The sequence below is a fragment of the Pan troglodytes genome, chromosome 10, assembly GCF_028858775.2.
Source record: "Pan troglodytes isolate AG18354 chromosome 10, NHGRI_mPanTro3-v2.0_pri, whole genome shotgun sequence".
NCBI lineage: Eukaryota > Metazoa > Chordata > Mammalia > Primates > Hominidae > Pan > Pan troglodytes.
This window is the reverse complement of record NC_072408.2, coordinates 50962094-50979608: the sequence shown is the minus strand read 5'-3', so window position 1 is coordinate 50979608 and position 17515 is coordinate 50962094. Positions and strand designations below refer to the sequence as shown.

Sequence of the window (17515 nt, the reverse complement as noted above, 5' to 3'; positions counted from 1 at the left end):
TAGAAAAATGAAACTATCAATAGAGAAGAAAAAATCCTAAAAGCAACAAGAAAAAATGGCATTACACATAGGGAAACAACAGTTTGAATGAATGCAAACCACGGAGGCCACAAAAAAGTGGAATTTTTTTTTCTAAGTGTCCAAAGAATTTTGTCATCCCAGAATTCTCTATCTGTTGAAAATACCCTTCAGGAATAAATATGAAAGAAAAACATTCTCAGATAAAGAAAATCTTTAAAAACTGATTGCCAATAGACCTACTCTAAAATTATTGCTAAAGAAATTTCTTCAGGCAGAAGAGAAATAATACCATAAAGATAACAGCATATCAGGAATGAAGAGTAGAAGTGGCAAATATCTGGGTTAAAAAATATACTATTCTTGAGTACTGTAAAATATGTTTGATGGTTATATTATTTTTCCATTGCTGCAGTAACAAATTGCCACAACTTTGGTGGATTAAAACAACACAGATTCATATATATGTGTGTGTATATATATACATAGGTATATATGTTGAAAATATACATACATACGTGTATATATATGTATTTTCAATATATATACCTATGTATATACATACATACACACATATATACGCACACACGCACACATACGTATATATCCTTTTTTTTTTGAGATGGAGTCTCATTCTGTCACCCAGGCTGGAATGCAGTGGCACTGTCTCAGCTCACTGCAACATCCACCTCCTGAGTTCAAGCAATTCTCCTGCCTCAGCCTCCCGAGTAGCTGGAATTATAGGCAGGCACCACCAGGCCTGGCTAAGTTTTGTATTTTTAGTAGAGACAGGGTTTCACCATGTTGGCCAGGCTGGTCTCAAACTCCTGACCCCAGGTGATCCACCTGCCTCAGCCTCCCAAAGTGCTGGGATTACAGGCGTGAGCCACCATGCCTGGCTATATACCTTTTTTTTTTTTTTTTTTTTGAGACAGAGTCTCCTTCTGTCACCCAGACTGTAGCGTAGTGGTGCAATCTCAACTCACCGCAATCTCTGCCTCCTGGGCTCAAGCAATTCTCCTGCCTCAGCCTCTGAAGTAGCTGAGACTACAGGCATGTAACAACATGCCCAGACAATTTTTTTTTTTAATTTTTAGTAGAGCCAGGGTGTTATGTTGGCCAGGTTGATCTTGAACTCCTTATCTCAAGTGATCAACCTGCCTTGGTCTCCCAAAATGCTAGGATTATGGGTGTGAGCCACTGAACCTGGCCCACAAATTTATGATCTTATAAATCCAAAGGTCATAAGCCTGACACCAGACTCACCAAGCTAGAATCAAAGAATTGGCATGACTAAGCTTCACTCTGAAGACTCTAGGGAAGAATCTATTTCTATACCTTTTTTAACTTCTACAGGGTGTCTGCATTCCTTGGCTCATTGCCCCCTCCTTCAATCTTCAATCCAGCAACAGCAGGCAAAGTCTTTCTCACACTACCCTCTCTCTGGTTCTCTGACTACAGTTTAGAAAAGGCCTTTGCTTTTAAGGATTTTTATTTTTAGATTAGGGCCCCCTGGATAATCCAGTATAGTCTCCCCATCTGAAAACCCTTTGCCTTAATCACATGTTCAAGTCTCTTTGCTATGTAAAGTAACACATTCACAGGTTCTAGGGATTAGGTTGTAGACATCTTTGGGACTCCATTCTCCTGGCTACCACAATGATTGAAAGAAAATGTTTTAAAATTATCTAATGGAGTTTCAATATATGTAGATTTAATACATAAGACAAACACAACATAAAGATATGAGAATAAAGGGACCGATATAATGGTAAGGTTTCCACATTCCAATTGAAGTAATAACATATGAACTCTGAGTAGATGATAAAAAGTGAAGTATGTATATTATAATTCTCTAGAGCACCAACCCAAAATCCTATAATATAATAAAGATATAGTTAAGAGCTACAACAGGTAAAATGGAATTCTAAAAAATATTTAAATAACTTGAAAGAAAGCAGGAAATAGTTAAGATAGGAACAGAAAATAGAAAAAAGGGAAACAATAAAATGGTAGGCCAAAATCCAAACGAGTCAATAATTGCCTTAAATGCAAGTGGTCTAATCATAACAATTAAAAGACTGAACTCATCAGAAGGAATTTGAAAAATATAATCCCACTATATGTTATTAAAAAGAAATCTACTTCAAATATAATGAGGTAAGTTAAAGGTAAAGGATTAAAAAGATATAAAAATATATATACTAGGTAAACATGAATCAAAAGAAAGTTGAATGTCATATGTGAATGTCAGAAAAAGTAAACTTTAGAGTACAAAAAATTATCAGGAAGAAAGAGGTACATTACAGAATAACAAAGGGGTTCACAATTAAGACACAACAATCCTAAGTATATATGCACCTAACAGCAAAGTATCAAAATCTATGAAACATTTACCTGGAGAAAGAGTAGTAGAACTGAAAGAAGAAGTAGACAGATCCACAATTCCATTTGGAAACATCTACATTCCTCTTTCATAATCAATAAAAATCTCTAGTCTTATCTAGTTTCAACACTAAATTCCACCACATTTAAAGGATAATTAATAGCAATTTTACACAAATATTCCAGAAAATAAAGGAAAGGGAAACACTTCCCAACTCTTCTTATGACACTAGCCAAAACCAGACAAAGACATTTACATAACAGAAAATAAAACTAGAACATAGACTCTAAATTTACCTTTGGAACATACGAAATCCTAAACAAAATATTATTAAGTTATATCTGGCAATATATAGAAAGGATAATAAACTACAACAAGGTGGGGTTCATTCCAGAAATGCAAGGTTGATAAAATATTTTAAAATCAATCAAGATAATTCAGCACATTTACAACCTAAAGAAGGAAAAACGTGATTATATCCACTGATGAAAAAAATGATTTGACAAAATTCAACACCTAGTCACATTAAAATAAATAATTCACTGCAAAGCAAAATAAAAGGGAACTTCTTCAATCTAATAAAGAGAACTTAAAAATATACATCTAATGAGGCAACATTGTATTGGAGATTATATTCAGTCTATCCAATGAGGCAATAAAAAGAAGTAAAACAGCTGGGTGTGGTGGCTCCCACCTGTAATCCCAGCACTTTGGGAGGCTGAGGCGGGCAGATCACCTGAGGTCAGGAGTTCAAGACTAGCCTGACCAACATGGTGAAACCCTGTCTCTACTAAAAATATAAATACAAGCCAGGCATGGTGGTGAGCACGTGTAATCTCAGCTACTTGGGAGGCTGAGGCAGAAGAATTGCTTGAACCCAAAAGACAGAGGTTGCAATAAGTGAAGATCATGCCACTGCACTCCAGCCTGGGAGATAAAGCAAGATTCTGTTTCAGAAAAAAAAATTAAAAATTAAAATTTAAAAGAAATAAAAGTTCTTCACATTGAGAAGGAAGAAATAAATGTTTTCCCTAAATGATATGGTCATCTACCTTTAAAAAATCCCAAAGCATATGTGAGAAAGCTACTACAACTAGTAAGTGGGTTGGCAAGGTTGCAGAATACAAAGTCAATATACAGAAATCAATTCTATTTGTATATCCTAGCAAGAAATAATTAAAAATACAATTTAAAAAAATATATGATTTATAACAGCATTAAAAAACGTGAAATACTTATGAAGAAAAATAACAAAATACAGGCAAGATTTTACACAAAAAACTATAGAACTTTGCTGAGTGAAATTAAAAAATACCTAAGTGGAGAAAAAGATCTACGTGCTCACAGATACATACAGTTCTTATTGTTAAGATATCAATTATCTTCATATTGATATAAAGATTCAAGAAAATCTAAATAAAAATCCCAGCAGGCTATTTTGTAGCAATTAATAAGCTGATTTTTAAATTTATATGGAAAAATCAAAGAAAACAGAAAAGCCAAAAATTTTTTTGAAAAAGAGTAAAATCAGAGGATTCACAGTATCTGACTTCAATATTACACTATAAAGTTATAGAAATCAAGACAGTATAGTTTTAGTATAAGGCTAGACATAAAAATTAATGGAATAAAGAGCATAGGAATAGACATATATATATAATGCTTAATTGATTTTTTACAAAGATATCAAGATTTTTCAATGGATAAAAGATAATCTTTTGAACAATGATGCCAGAACAATGGAACATCCATATAGTAAGGAAGGAAGGAAGGAAGGGAGAGAATCCTCATCTTATCTTGCATCATATACAATAATTAACCTAAAGTGGATTATAAGCTTATGTGTAAAAGCTAAAACTATAAAACTTTTAGAATAAAATTGTTGTGACTTGGGTTAGGCAAAGATTTCTTAAGCAGGACACAAAATGCACATATATCAAAAGAAAAAATTGAGAAATTATACTTCATCAAAATTAAAAACCTCTAGCTTTTTGAAAGATACTGTCAAGGAAGTTAAAAGTCAAGCAATAAAATAGGACAAAATATTAAAGGACTTGTATTCAGATTATATAAATAACTCTTATAATTCAGTAGGACCAAAAACTTCAATTAAAAAAGATAGGCAAAATATTTATATTTTGCACTTTTTTAAAATTAATGCATAATAGATGTACATAGTTTTGAGGTACATGAGATAATTTAATACACTCATATAATTTGTAAAGATCAAATAAGTGTATTGGAATATCCATCATCTTAAATATTTGCATTTTCTTTATGTTAGAACCATCCAAATTATTCTCTTCTAGCTATTTTGAAATGTGCAATAGATTATTGTAAACTATAGTCACCCTACTGATCTATGTTAACACTAAGTCTTATTTCTTGTGTCCAATCATATATTTGTACCATTAATCAATTTCTCTTCATCCTCCCCTCCCCACTAAACTTCCCAGCCTCTGATAAGCAACAATATAATCTCTGTCTTTATGAGATCTATTTTTTTTAGCTCCCATATATGAGTGACAACATGCGATATTAATCTTTTTGTGTTTGGCTGATTCTACTTCACATAATCACCTCCTATTTACTGAATATTATTGCATGTGTACATATACTACCTTTTCTTCATCCATTCATCCAGTGATAGACACTTAGTTTGATTCATAGTTTGGCTACTGTGAATAGTGCTGAATGAGCATGGGAGTGCATATGCCTTTTTGATATATTGATTTCCTTTCTCTTGGATAAATAACCAGTAGTGGAATTGCTGTATCATATGGCAGCTCTTTTTTAGTTTTTGTTTGTTTGTTTCCTTGTTTGTTTTAGCAATGAGGTTTCACTGTATTCCCCAGGCTGGTCTCGAACTCCGGGGCTTAAGCGAACTTCTGGCCTTGGCCTTCCAAAGTGCTGGGATTACAGGTGTGAGCTACTGCATCTGGCCCTTATTTTTGGTTTTTTGAGAAGCCTCCATACTTTTCTCAAAAGTGGCCGTAGTAATTTACATTTCCATCAAGAGTATACAAGGGTTCCCCTTTCTCCACATCCTCACCAGCATCTGTTATTGCCTGTCTTTTTTATAAAAGCCATTTTAACTGGGGGGAGACACCAGTCTCATCAGAATTTTGCATTTATCTGGTGATTAGTGATGTTGAGCATTTTTTTCATATACCTATTGGTCATCTGTGTGTCTTCTTTTGAGAAATGTCTGTTCAGATTTTTACCCATTTTTTAATCAAATTATTTGGGGTTTGGGGGGATTAGTGTGTGTGTGTGTGTGTGTGTGTGTGTGTGTGTGTGTGTGTGTGTTTGTTGTTGTTTTGCTATTGAGTTGTTTGAGCTCCTTATATTCTGGTTATTAATCCCTTGTCAGGTGGGTACTTTGCAAATATTTTCTCCCACTTTGTGGGTTGTCTCTTTTGTTTTGTTGATTGTTTCCTTTGCTGTGCAGAAGATTTTTAGCTTGATGCAATCCCATTTGTCTAATTTTGCTTTGGTTCTCTGTGCTTTTGAGGTCTTACACAAAAACTCTTTGCTGAGACCAATATCCTGGAGCACTGGCCTAATGTTTTCTTCTAGTAGTTTCATAGTTTCTGTCTTAGAGTTAAGCCTTTAATCCATTTTGATATGATTTGATTTTTGTGTATGGTGAGAGATAGCAGACTAGTTTCAATCTTCTGCATATGGTTACCCAATTTTCCCAGAACCACTCATTGAAGACTGTCTTTTCCCCATTGTATGTTCTTGGCACCTTTGTTGAAGATGAATTGGCTCAAAATGTGTGAATCTATATCTGGGTCCACTACTTTGTTCCATTGGTCTATGTATCTGTTTTTATGCCAGTATCATGCTGATTTGGTTACTACAGCTTTGTAGCAAATTTTAAAGTCAGGTATTGTGATGCCTTTGGTTTTGTTCTTTTGGCTAAGGATTACTTTAGCTATTTGAGGTCTTTCGTGGTTCTAAATAAATTTTAGGATTTTATCTAATTCTGTGACGAATGAACAGTTGGTTTTTTGGTTTTTTTTTTTTTGAAAGATAAACTATTTGACAAACCTTCACCTGGACTAAGAAAAAAAGAGAGAAGACCCAAATAAATAAAATCAGAAATGAAAAAGGGGACATAACAAATTACACAACAGAAATGCAAAGAATGATTAGAGACTATAATGAATAACTGTACATCAACAAACTGGAAAACCTAAAAATAAAGAAAAAAATATTAAAATTAAGAAGCAATATATCAAACTGGGAATGATTAGGTATGATATAAAAAGGAATAGTAAGCGGGATAAAATAATTTTATAGCAAAGGTGGCTTTCCATACAAATCATATTCTTATTCACGTGTCGACAATAGGAAGTATAAGAGATGACCTATTTGGAACATGGGAGGGGATTAGGTTTTAGTCAACATTCTTCGTATTCACCAAAGAATGTTGTGTGAATGTGGAATCATGATACAACTGCCGTAAAATAAAAAATAAATAAATAAATAAATAAGAGAAGTGTTGCTTCAAACACAGTTCTAAAAGCAACATAGTAAAAAGAAATGAGCTTGGAACTTAGGAGCTCTGGGGTTGAGTCCCTGTCCCTGCTTTCCTAAGCCAGACACAAATTCCCTGCACCTGTTATCAGAGTTGCATAATAACTAATGCCTAGCTACCCAAGGACTGCTGGGGGTCAAGTCTACATTGCCATGCTGTACATGAATGCTAGTTCTTCCTGTTGTTGTGACCTTAAACTATGCCACATCAGGATTGGCCTATTTTTATCACTCCTTCTTTGTGAGGCCAAATAATGATAATTTAAATCAGTCCATAGGAATAGGCAAGGAAGAGAGCTGGAAATGTAAATAAAGTTTACCAAACAGCACTGTAAGAGAACTGAAAATGTGAATAAGGTTTACCAAATAGCACTAGTGACCTTTACTGGTTAGAAAAATATACACAGCATTCCGGGCACAGGACTGACTTACTGGCTTATCATATGCATTAGTCTTCAAGGGCCATGAGTCATCAGTTCAAAAGCTTATCCCACCACGCAGCCCTTATTTTTAACTGCCAATAGATAAGCAGAGTGAGCATTGGCTGCTTTTTCAATACACTACAGTACTTAATGTTCATCTGAAGAGAATGAAGCATCCACATGGACCCAGCCGGTGAGAGCTGGCTTCTGGTCCTGTTTAAGGTTTTCTATTAAAAGATAGGGCTTTGCCTATCATTAGGGGACAAGTGACTGTTAACATGAAAGGCTAAATACCAGAATATTCTTAGTGATATCCAGAAATCAGCTTTACTTATATCAGATTTTTTCTCTTCAGCCTGTAAACTTAAATCCATAAACAATAAATATAGCAGTCATTAAAAATTCCATTTTCAAAGGGAGATTTTTATTTTATTCTGCCTCTGCTACGTCAAAAATAATTCTCTTTTTCTAAGGCTATACGTAGTCCACACCTTAAAGAAAATTTATTAAGTTCAGTCCTCAGGATGCAATAATTCAAAATCCTTCCTGACTCATCACATAATTATTGCTAGTGCTCAGCTACTGCCATTAGAATCTTCTTTTTGATGAACATGTAGTTGCTAGATGGAAATCTTAGGCCGGGTTTCCCAAATGCACGTCTTGAGAACAGGGATAAGTTTATGTTAGTATCTAAAAAGGCTGGCAGGGATCCAGATTCAGCATTAGTTCAGCCAAAGTGTCTGTTCACATGTATCATTTAGTCCTCTGACAGGAATAAATGCCCCTAGAGTTCCGTCACTCTGCCAGAGCCTCCCTCTATCTCCAGCTTGACAGTCTTGGCCAAAGGCTGGAGCTGAGAATGCAAACATAAAGAAAGAGCTGCTGAGTGAGCAGGAAAATAAATGTGGGAGTGGCACAGGTGCTGTTCAGGTCATCCTTATCCTTTCCCTATACAGGCTGACTCTTAGTATTCACAGCGCTAAGTACAGGACTTGCCAGGAAGACTGGCCATCATTTAGGATCATATAATAGAAAAGCATGTAAAGTTTTCATTTTGCAAACCACGACACAGACAAGTCAAGTAATTTGTTCAAAATCACTCAACTAATTAATTTCAGAGTAGCTCTTAAGCCTTGTTCTCCAGCTTTATTCATTTATTCAAGAGGTATTTGTGGAGGTGACTCCAGAGTTGATTCTCTAAACCCCTTCTCTATAGCTGTCTCCTTTAAAAGTTGTTAGAAAACTTAATCTAGTGAATTCCAGGCTTAGTCAATCATGTCTATGTTTTTTTCACGTCACCTCCAGTTTAAAACCAGTTCAAAATTTTCTCCCCCCATATCATTGCCCCCAAGGGTTCATACATTAATTTTTCTTTATTTTCTTTATTTTTTTATTTTATTTTATTTTATTCTTTTTTGATACAGAGTCTCACTCTGTCACCCAGGCTGGAGTGCAATGGTGCCATCTTGGCTCACCGCAATCTCCACCTCCCGGGTTCAAGCGATTCTCTCACCTCAACCTCCTGAGTAGCTGGGATTACAGGCACCCGCCATCATGCCAGGCTAATTTTTGTATTTCTGTAGAGACGGGGTTTCATCATGTTAGCAAGGCTGGTCTTGAACTCCTGACCTCAGGTGATCCACCCGCCTCGGCATCCCCAAGTGCTAGGACTACAGGCGTAAGCCACTGCACCCAGCAGGGTTTATACATTTCATTATGACTACTAGTAGTGGAAAAGGCACCTTCTCTATCGCTGCCCCTCCTACTGGTGTCCAGATTAACCCCTACTATTTGGTCATCTGCCCCCTTCTGAGGTGTTCTTCACTCAGAGGACACCATACTTGTTCTCCATGCCCTGCCATTATGGCTACAGCTTTTTGAGTTTACTAGGCCTACCAGCTATCCAAATAACAATTTCAAATAGACTGGCACCCAGAAGAGAGGTCTGGACTATCCCAGAGATGATAACTAAGGCCATGGGAGCAGATCTTGCTAAAATTATCCACACTCCAATCCCTAGCAGATTCACATGCAATATGCACCTTCTAATAATGTTCTTGTAGTTCTTCTGCAGGATGTCCCCATAAAGGGTCCTCTGCTCTCAGCTCAGAAACTACCACTGCTGGAGCTTGGACCCAATGGGGCCATGTTCCTTACAAGTTAAGATCTTCCATGTTATTGTCGTTGTTGTATTATTGAATTTTTGTTAATTCTTAATTTTTAAAGTGATTAGATGTTATTCTCTTTAAATTTTTTCTCTTTATTTGTAACACTGATTTTTTTTCCTCCTGTGGGTTATGATTCTGTATAGAAAAGGGATTTTTCTACCTTTCCCACTAGACTGAAAGCTCTACTGTAAGAACAGAGCTTGAGTCTACCTTAGTCATATGATTAAGAGCCAAGCATGACATCAGGCAGAAAATTGGAGCTCAATGCATGCATATTTGTTTAATCAAGTTGAAATGGAATTTCCTCTCTCTCCTCTTATTTAATTGGGTAGAATATGGTTCCATCCCCTGCCTTGAGAGGATCTCAGAACAATATGTTTTGCTAATTATGCAAATATATTTATCAACTATATGGGTAAAGTAGCCTATAATTTAAAGACTGAGGACTTGTTTTCAAACACATCACAGTAATGAAATGAGCCTATTCCAACAGTATATTCATGGTGCTATGGTTTCCTTTCTAAGCCTGGTGATTGTTTCACACTGGGCAAGACATCTGGTGAAGTTGAGAGGCTGTCCCCCAGCTGAGAGAATATGTGCATGGTTGGGAGTAGAATTTCCTTACATCTTTTTAAAGATATGAGCATTTGAAAATGAAATCATTATGTGAAGATCAATATATGAAGGTGCAAGAATGAACAGTTTACTGGGATGACTTGAGTAGAGATAGAAATGCCATCAGAGTGACAGACAGCATCCCAGGCTTCTACTTCCAATTCTGTTACTGTCCAACTGGGCAGGTCAAAGAATCTTCTCCATCACCACCACCATGCTACTAGCATCATGATTATCATAATAATATCTAACCCATATAAAGTGCTTACCAGCTTTCAAGCTCTGTGCTTAAAAGTTTTCATGGATCATTTCCTTTAAACAATCATCAAAAATAGCCCTATAAGGTAAATCTTCTTCTTATCAAACTATTACTGATGAAGAAACCAGGGCCGGGCGCAGTGGCTCATGCCTGTAATCCCAGCACTTTGGCAGGCCGAGGCAGGCAGATCACGAGGTCAGGAGATCGAGACCATTCTGGCTAACATGATGAAACCCCATCTCTACTAAAAATACAAAAACATTAGCCAGGCGTGGTGGCGGGCGCCTGTAGTCCCAGCTACTCGGGAGGCTGAGGCAGGAGAATGGCGTGAACCCAGGAGGCGGAGCTTGCAGTGAGCCGAGATGGCACCACTACACTCCAGGCTGGGCGACAGAGCGAGACTCTGTCTCAAAAAAAAAAAAAAGAAAGAAACCAAATTCAACATTAGTAAGGAGCACAATTCAACATCAGTAAGGAGCACAATTGAGCTTTGCATTTATTTTAACAATCTGATCCCAAGATCCAAACTATTAAAAAAATCATAATCCTACAGAGGATGTTATTTAAACTCATTTGGAAATTCACATACCAAAGAAACTGTGATTCACAATACTCTATCAGTCCACATAGTCATTTCCGACGGCTGTAACAAATTTCCACAAACTGGCTGGCTTAACCCAACAGAAATTTATTATCTTACAATTCTGGAGGTTAGAAGTCTGAAATCAGGTAATGGTAGAATCATGCTCCCTGTGAAGCCCCTAGAGAAGGATCCTCACTTGCCTCTTCCTGCCTCTGGCAGACCCAGGAATTTCCTGGTTTGTGGCAGCAGAACTCCAATCTCTGACTCCAACACCCAAATTCTTAATCAGTTCTTTCTATAGAACCCTTTGAGCCTCAGTTTTCTCTCCAATTTTCTCTATCAGATATAAAGTTAAATACATCAAGTCATTTTCAATTCTGAAATTTTATTATTCTAAATAAAACATAGCCAAATTAACCCTTAACATATTTAGAAATATATGTATAATCACATAATCATGATTTTGCCAATAATAATTTCACATATAGGATCAGTCCTCACTTAACTAAGTGTTAGCATTATTTTAAACACAGCTAAATTAAGTATTTCTGGGATCTGCTTGGTATCTCTTTACCACTCAGAGAGGGTAGAGGGAGAGTTAGTGGCTTCCTCATTGCATATCAGGAGTAACTGCAGAGCAGGCACCTGTTCTGTCTTAAACCAGACTGACTATAGGATTTGATGTTAGCTGTGTTCCTGTGCCCAGTACCGAAGCAAGCATGATGGATGGGGTGCCCCAAGCCTTCTAATTTTGAATGTCCATGTAGCATCCTAAATAATGAGAATAAGAGCTATCACTGAAGAGTTTTCTTCCTGCCCTTAGGACAGTATCCAAAATCCTAAACTTGGCCTACAGAAGTGCTTTCCCAAACCATCTGTGGCAACAGACTAATTCTTTTTAAATCCCTAATCCATTGTGAATCAACAGATTAAAGATTTTTAAATTTATGTTTATAAAGTATAATAAAATTAAATTCTAGAAAAATAAACGAAAAAGACATACAAACTCAACAGACCTAAAATTGCATTTCAAGACATCTACTTAGAACAAATCTAACAGGAAAAAAATAGAGAAATTCTACACATTGTTCAATGAAAGTTTGTATTTAGGAGATTAAAATGGAGAATTGCTAATTATGCTCATAAGTTTAGTCATCCATAATCATAAAAAACAAAAAGTTATAAAGCAAATAGCAAGTCCCTGTATTAAATTACTTTACACACACTTTGAATGAACATTATGTATATCAATAGTTGAGCTTGTTTTCCTGCTTGTTAACTTATCTAGGTTGGCTTGATGACAATGTTACTCTCAGGGGAAAACATACATCTATGTTTTGTTCTATTAACAATAACAATAGAGAAACCTGTCTCACCTAAGCAAATTGACAGAAATGGAAGAAAAAAAAATGACAGCAAGCTCAGGATATTTGTTTTAAATTTTTATCTAAAGCAAGGTAAGTGATGCTGTGTTTTCAAACTCCATCTTTAATCTTGCATCATTAACCAGCTACAACAATTTATTCTGTAAAGTCATGATTACGTTTATATTATCTTTCAAAAATTGAAAAGGATGCTGAATCCACTATTTTCTCATGCATGCATCTTCTTTTGATAAAAAGTAAAATTCTAAATAAACGTTCTATCAGATCTGTAAGGAACTCAGTGATATGTCTCACAGATGTGCAATGTCAACATCATAAATTATCTCATCCATAATTTTTGTTCAATTATGGAACACGTAATAACAATTTATAAAAATTATTCTTCCCTGCTTCTAACTCTCAATTTTACCCTTCAGTTTTACCTATTATTGAAAAATATTTTGCATTCCTTGTTTGCATCCATATATTTAGATAATAGAAAACATCAAAGATGTAAGATATTTACATGCTGCTCAATTCACAACTTGAGAATGTTGGGATAAAACTCATTTCTTATCTTGTAGAAAGACCAAGAGTTTCTTTGGTGATTCAAACATTCTCAATAGAATATTCTTCCTTTATATGCATCATAACTTAATATGCGACAAGTTGCTTGTGACTAGCTTTTGTAACATTCATATTATCACATAAAAAAGAGATTGTGTAGGATTTAACACATTTGATTAGTTGGAGTTGGCCAGGACAAAAAGACAGGAAGTAGAGATTCTAGAGAGAAGCCTGATGGAGAAAGGAAATCTTCTCCTTCAGACTTTCCTTTCAACACTTAGAGAACTCTGCAGGCTGGATTTTTGCTGTGGTGTCAGAAGAGCATCTATTTCCCAGTGTGAGTGAGTGTCAGCTCTGGTCAAATGATTATATGATGAGATAACAACAATTTAGTAAGGAGCTGTTAGTTTAATTAAAAGGAACAAAACGCAAGAGTTGAAATGCAAAGAGAAAAATCTCAATTTGGATCTAAGATTTATATTTATCTTAGCTTTATTTAAATTCATTTTTCATTTTCTGCTTCTATTTATATAGTAGATTGTATTCATATTGATGATTAAATAAAAAATACATTTTCACAGATAAATGTAAACCACAATTTGGTTTAAATGCCATTACAAACACATGGAGGAACCATTTGGTTAAGTGATTGTGACCATCTCATGTAGCTGAATTAGAAGCCCTGAAGTCATAGTTCTCAAAAGTTTCTAACCCATGTTTCCATTATAAAAATTACCCCAGGGAGATTCTGATTTGTATCCACAGCGATAAGATTTTTGTTGAGGCTTTTTTTCCTACATTTATATTATGAAATCATATATCACCCCCTAACTTTAATTAGATATTACCACTACCACCACCCCAGGGCACATTCTTCCACCTTGAGATTCACAGCCTAAAGAATTCATTTCTTTCTTTAGTTGCATTATATCAACAACACAAATAAAGATGGAGTGCATAACTGGATTATATTATCATCTAACACATTTACACTGATAAACACTCAATTTAACAATAAGCCATAATTATATATATACATTTGCAAATAAAACATATTTTGCCATGTTCGGTTTTATAACATGCTATATTCTGATTATTTAGACTAAGGAAAATAAAGCATTTAGTGTGTTATGAAGGAAGACAAAAAGCAAAAGTCCAAGATTTCCATGTAGGTCAAAGTAATTAAAATAGTGATCATTCAGTAAGACAGGAAGAGGGGCTATCAGAGAAGGTCTCAATGTGGCTAAATTAGAAAGCAAGGAGATGTCATTTTTTAAAGGCTAAAAGTTGTGCCACTTTACAAAAATCATCCAACTAAGCAATTTTTGATGGTTGCTAAATATATATGCTGGTGTAAGCTAATATGAAATACACAGCAAAGTTTAAAAAAAGAAGAAAATGTATATTTTAGTTCAAGATATCCAGCTGAGGTAAGCTCTATAGGCTTCCTTAAATAGCTAATGGGAAATTTCCAACATCTCCAACTATTAGTTAAGTGTCCTTTGTCAATAAATGAAAGATACTAACATAATTTTTAAGATTTAATTAAAATAAACTAACATTTCTTAAAGGAATTCCATGACCGAGGTGTACACAGGAGTACTGAAAGCTAAAGTGGTGTATATTTCCAAGGGTATATGCCCTTAAGGAACATATAAACTAGTCTTGAAGCTATACGTGTATACATATGAAAAGTATTGAGTAAAGCAATATGTAATTGATTTTATAAGAAAAATATCACTTAATGTACTAGATGAGCACAAGAAACAAAAGCAATAGATTAACTAAGCGGAAGACCAGAGAAATTTTCAGAGGAGGGAGTGTTTGACCTCCTCTGTGAAATACATTTATTTTTAAAGGGCAGATGAGGAATATTTCAGATGGATGACACACCAGAAGCAAAAGTTTTCTCCCTGTCTAAAGAATGAAAGTCAACTTTAGATGCACGAGATGGACAAGTGGAAGATATGGATGGACAGGCAAGAGAAGCCCTCAGCTGTGAAAGCTACAGGGATTCTGGACTTTATTTTGAAGATAATAGGAAAGCAATGAAGGTTTTTAAGCACAGGAGTGACTCAATCGAAGGAGAACTTTAAAATGTGTGTTAGTCTTTTGTGCAAATAAATACTAAATCTGCTGGTACTATTGACATGTTTTCATTAAAAGGCCCTCTATACAGTTCTGGTAAGAGCAAATGTTAAAAAGAAGCTGTGATTCTCTCAAATTTAACAAGATGATGTCAGCAATAATTACCTACTGAGGTTAGTAGAATACCCATCAGGGTTGCCAAAAAACAGAACACAATGCAGAAACTGATCATAACATTCTTGGAAGCCACAGAAAACTAATGAAGGTTCGTACTTACAAAATAAGACATGGGAAAGAGGAGTGTGTTCTAATGTTAAAATTCAGTATCTTGGACTCCCCCGTAAGATGGCCAAATAGGAACAGCTCCGGTCTACAGCTCCCAGCAAGACCAACACAGAAGGCAGGTGATATCTGCATTTCCAACTGAGGTGCCCAATTAATCTCACTGGGACTAGTTAGACAGTGAGTGCAGCCCACGGAGGGCAAGCAGAAGCAAAGTGGGGCGTCACCTCACCAAGGAAGCGCAAGGGGTTGGGGAACTCCCTCCCCTAGTCAAGGGAAGCCGTGAGGGACTGTGCCATAACGGACGGTGCTGTCCAGCCCAGATACTCTGCTTTTCCCAAGGTCTTCACAACTGGCAGACCAGGAGATTCCCTCGGGTGCCTACACCACCAGGGCCCTGGCTTTCAAGCACAAAACTGGGCAGCCATTTGGGCAGACACTGAGCTAGCTGCAGTTTTTTTTCATACCCCAGTGGTGCCTGGAATGCCCCTGAGACAGAACTGTTTACTCCCCTGGAAAAGAGGCTGAAGCCAGGGAGCCAAGTGGTCTTGCTCAGTGGATCCCACTCCTACGAAGCCCAACAAGCTAAAATCCACTGGCTTGAAAGTCTTGCTGCCAGCACAGCAGTCTGAAGCCAACCTGGGAAGCTCCAGAGTGGTGCGGAGAGGGGCATCCGCCATTACTGAGGCTTCAGTAGGCGCTTTTCCCCTCACAGTATAAACAAGCTGTTGGGAGCTTCAGACTGGGTAAAGCCCACCAAAGTGCTGCAAAGCCCCTGTAGCCAGACTACCACTTTAGATTCTGGGCAGGGCATCTCTGAAAGAAAGTCAGCAGCTCTAGTCAGGGGCTTATAGAAAAAACTCCCATCTCCCTGGGACAGAGCACCTGGGAGAAGGGGTGGCTGTGGGCACAGCTTCAGCAGACTTAAACGTTCCTGCCTGCTGGCTCTGAAGAGAGCAGCAGATCTCCCAGCACAGCACTCGAGCTCTAGGGACAGAAGACCTCCTCAAGTGGGTCCCTGACCCCAATGCCTCCTGATGGAGAGACACCTCCCAGCAGGGGTCGACAGACATGTCATACAAGAGAGCTCCGGCTGGCATCTGGTGAGTGACTGTCTGGAATGAAGCTTCCAGAGGAAGGAGCAGGCAGCAAACTCTGCTGTTCTGCAGACTCTGCTGATGATACCCAGGCAAACAGGATCTGGAGAGAACATCCAGCAAACTCCAGCAGACCTGCAGAAGAGGGTCCTGACTGTTAGAAGGAAAACCAACAAACAGAAAGCAATAACATCAACATTAACAAAAAGAACGCCCATGGAAAAACCCCATCCAAAGGTCACCAACATCAAAGACCAAAGGTAGATGAATCCATGAAGATGAGGAAAACCAGGCACAAAAAGTTGAAAATTCCAAAAACCAGAAGGCCTCTTCTTCTCCAAAGGATCACAACTCCTTGCCAGCAAGGGAACAAAACTGAATGGAGAATGAATTTGACAAATTGACAGAAGTAGGCTTCAGAAGGTGGGTAATAACAAACTCCTCCGAGCTAAAGGAGTATGATCTAACCCAATGCAAGGAAGCTAAGAACCTTGATAAAAGGTTAGAGGAACTGCTAACTTGAATAAACAGTTGAGAGAAGAACATAAATGACCTAATGGAGCTGAAAAACACAGCATGAGAACTTCGTGAAGCATACACAAGTATCAATAGCCAAATTGGTCAAGTGGAAGAAAGGATATCAGAGATTGAAGATCAACTTAATGAAATAAACTATGAAGACAAGATTAGAGAAAAAAGAATGAAAAAAAAAAAACAAAAAAAACAAAGCCTCCAAGAAATATGGGACTATGTGAAAAGACCAAACCTACATTTGACTGGTGTACCTGAAAGTGACAGGGAGAACAGAACCAAGTTGAAAAACATGCTTCAGGATATTATCCAGGAGAACTTCCCCAACCTAGCAAGACAGGCCAACATTCAAATTCAGGAAATACAGAGAACACCATAATGATACTCCTCGAGAAGAGCAACCCAAAGACACATAATTGTCAGATTCACCAAGGTTGAAATGAAGGAAAAAATGTTAAGAGCAGTCAAACAGAAACGTCAGGTTACCCACAAAGGGAAGCACATCAGACATACAGAGGATCCCTCTGCAGAAACCCTACAAGCCAGAAGAGAGTGGGGTCCAATATTCAACATTCTTAAGGAAAAGAATT

General features: G+C 36.9%; 1 protein-coding gene across 1 annotated transcript in view; it reads right to left on the bottom strand.

The window, feature by feature from the left end:
* NELL2 (neural EGFL like 2) overlaps positions 1-17515 on the bottom strand; it is a 406822-nt gene that overhangs the window by 374762 nt on the left and 14545 nt on the right. The gene's annotated exons all lie outside the window — the stretch shown is intronic.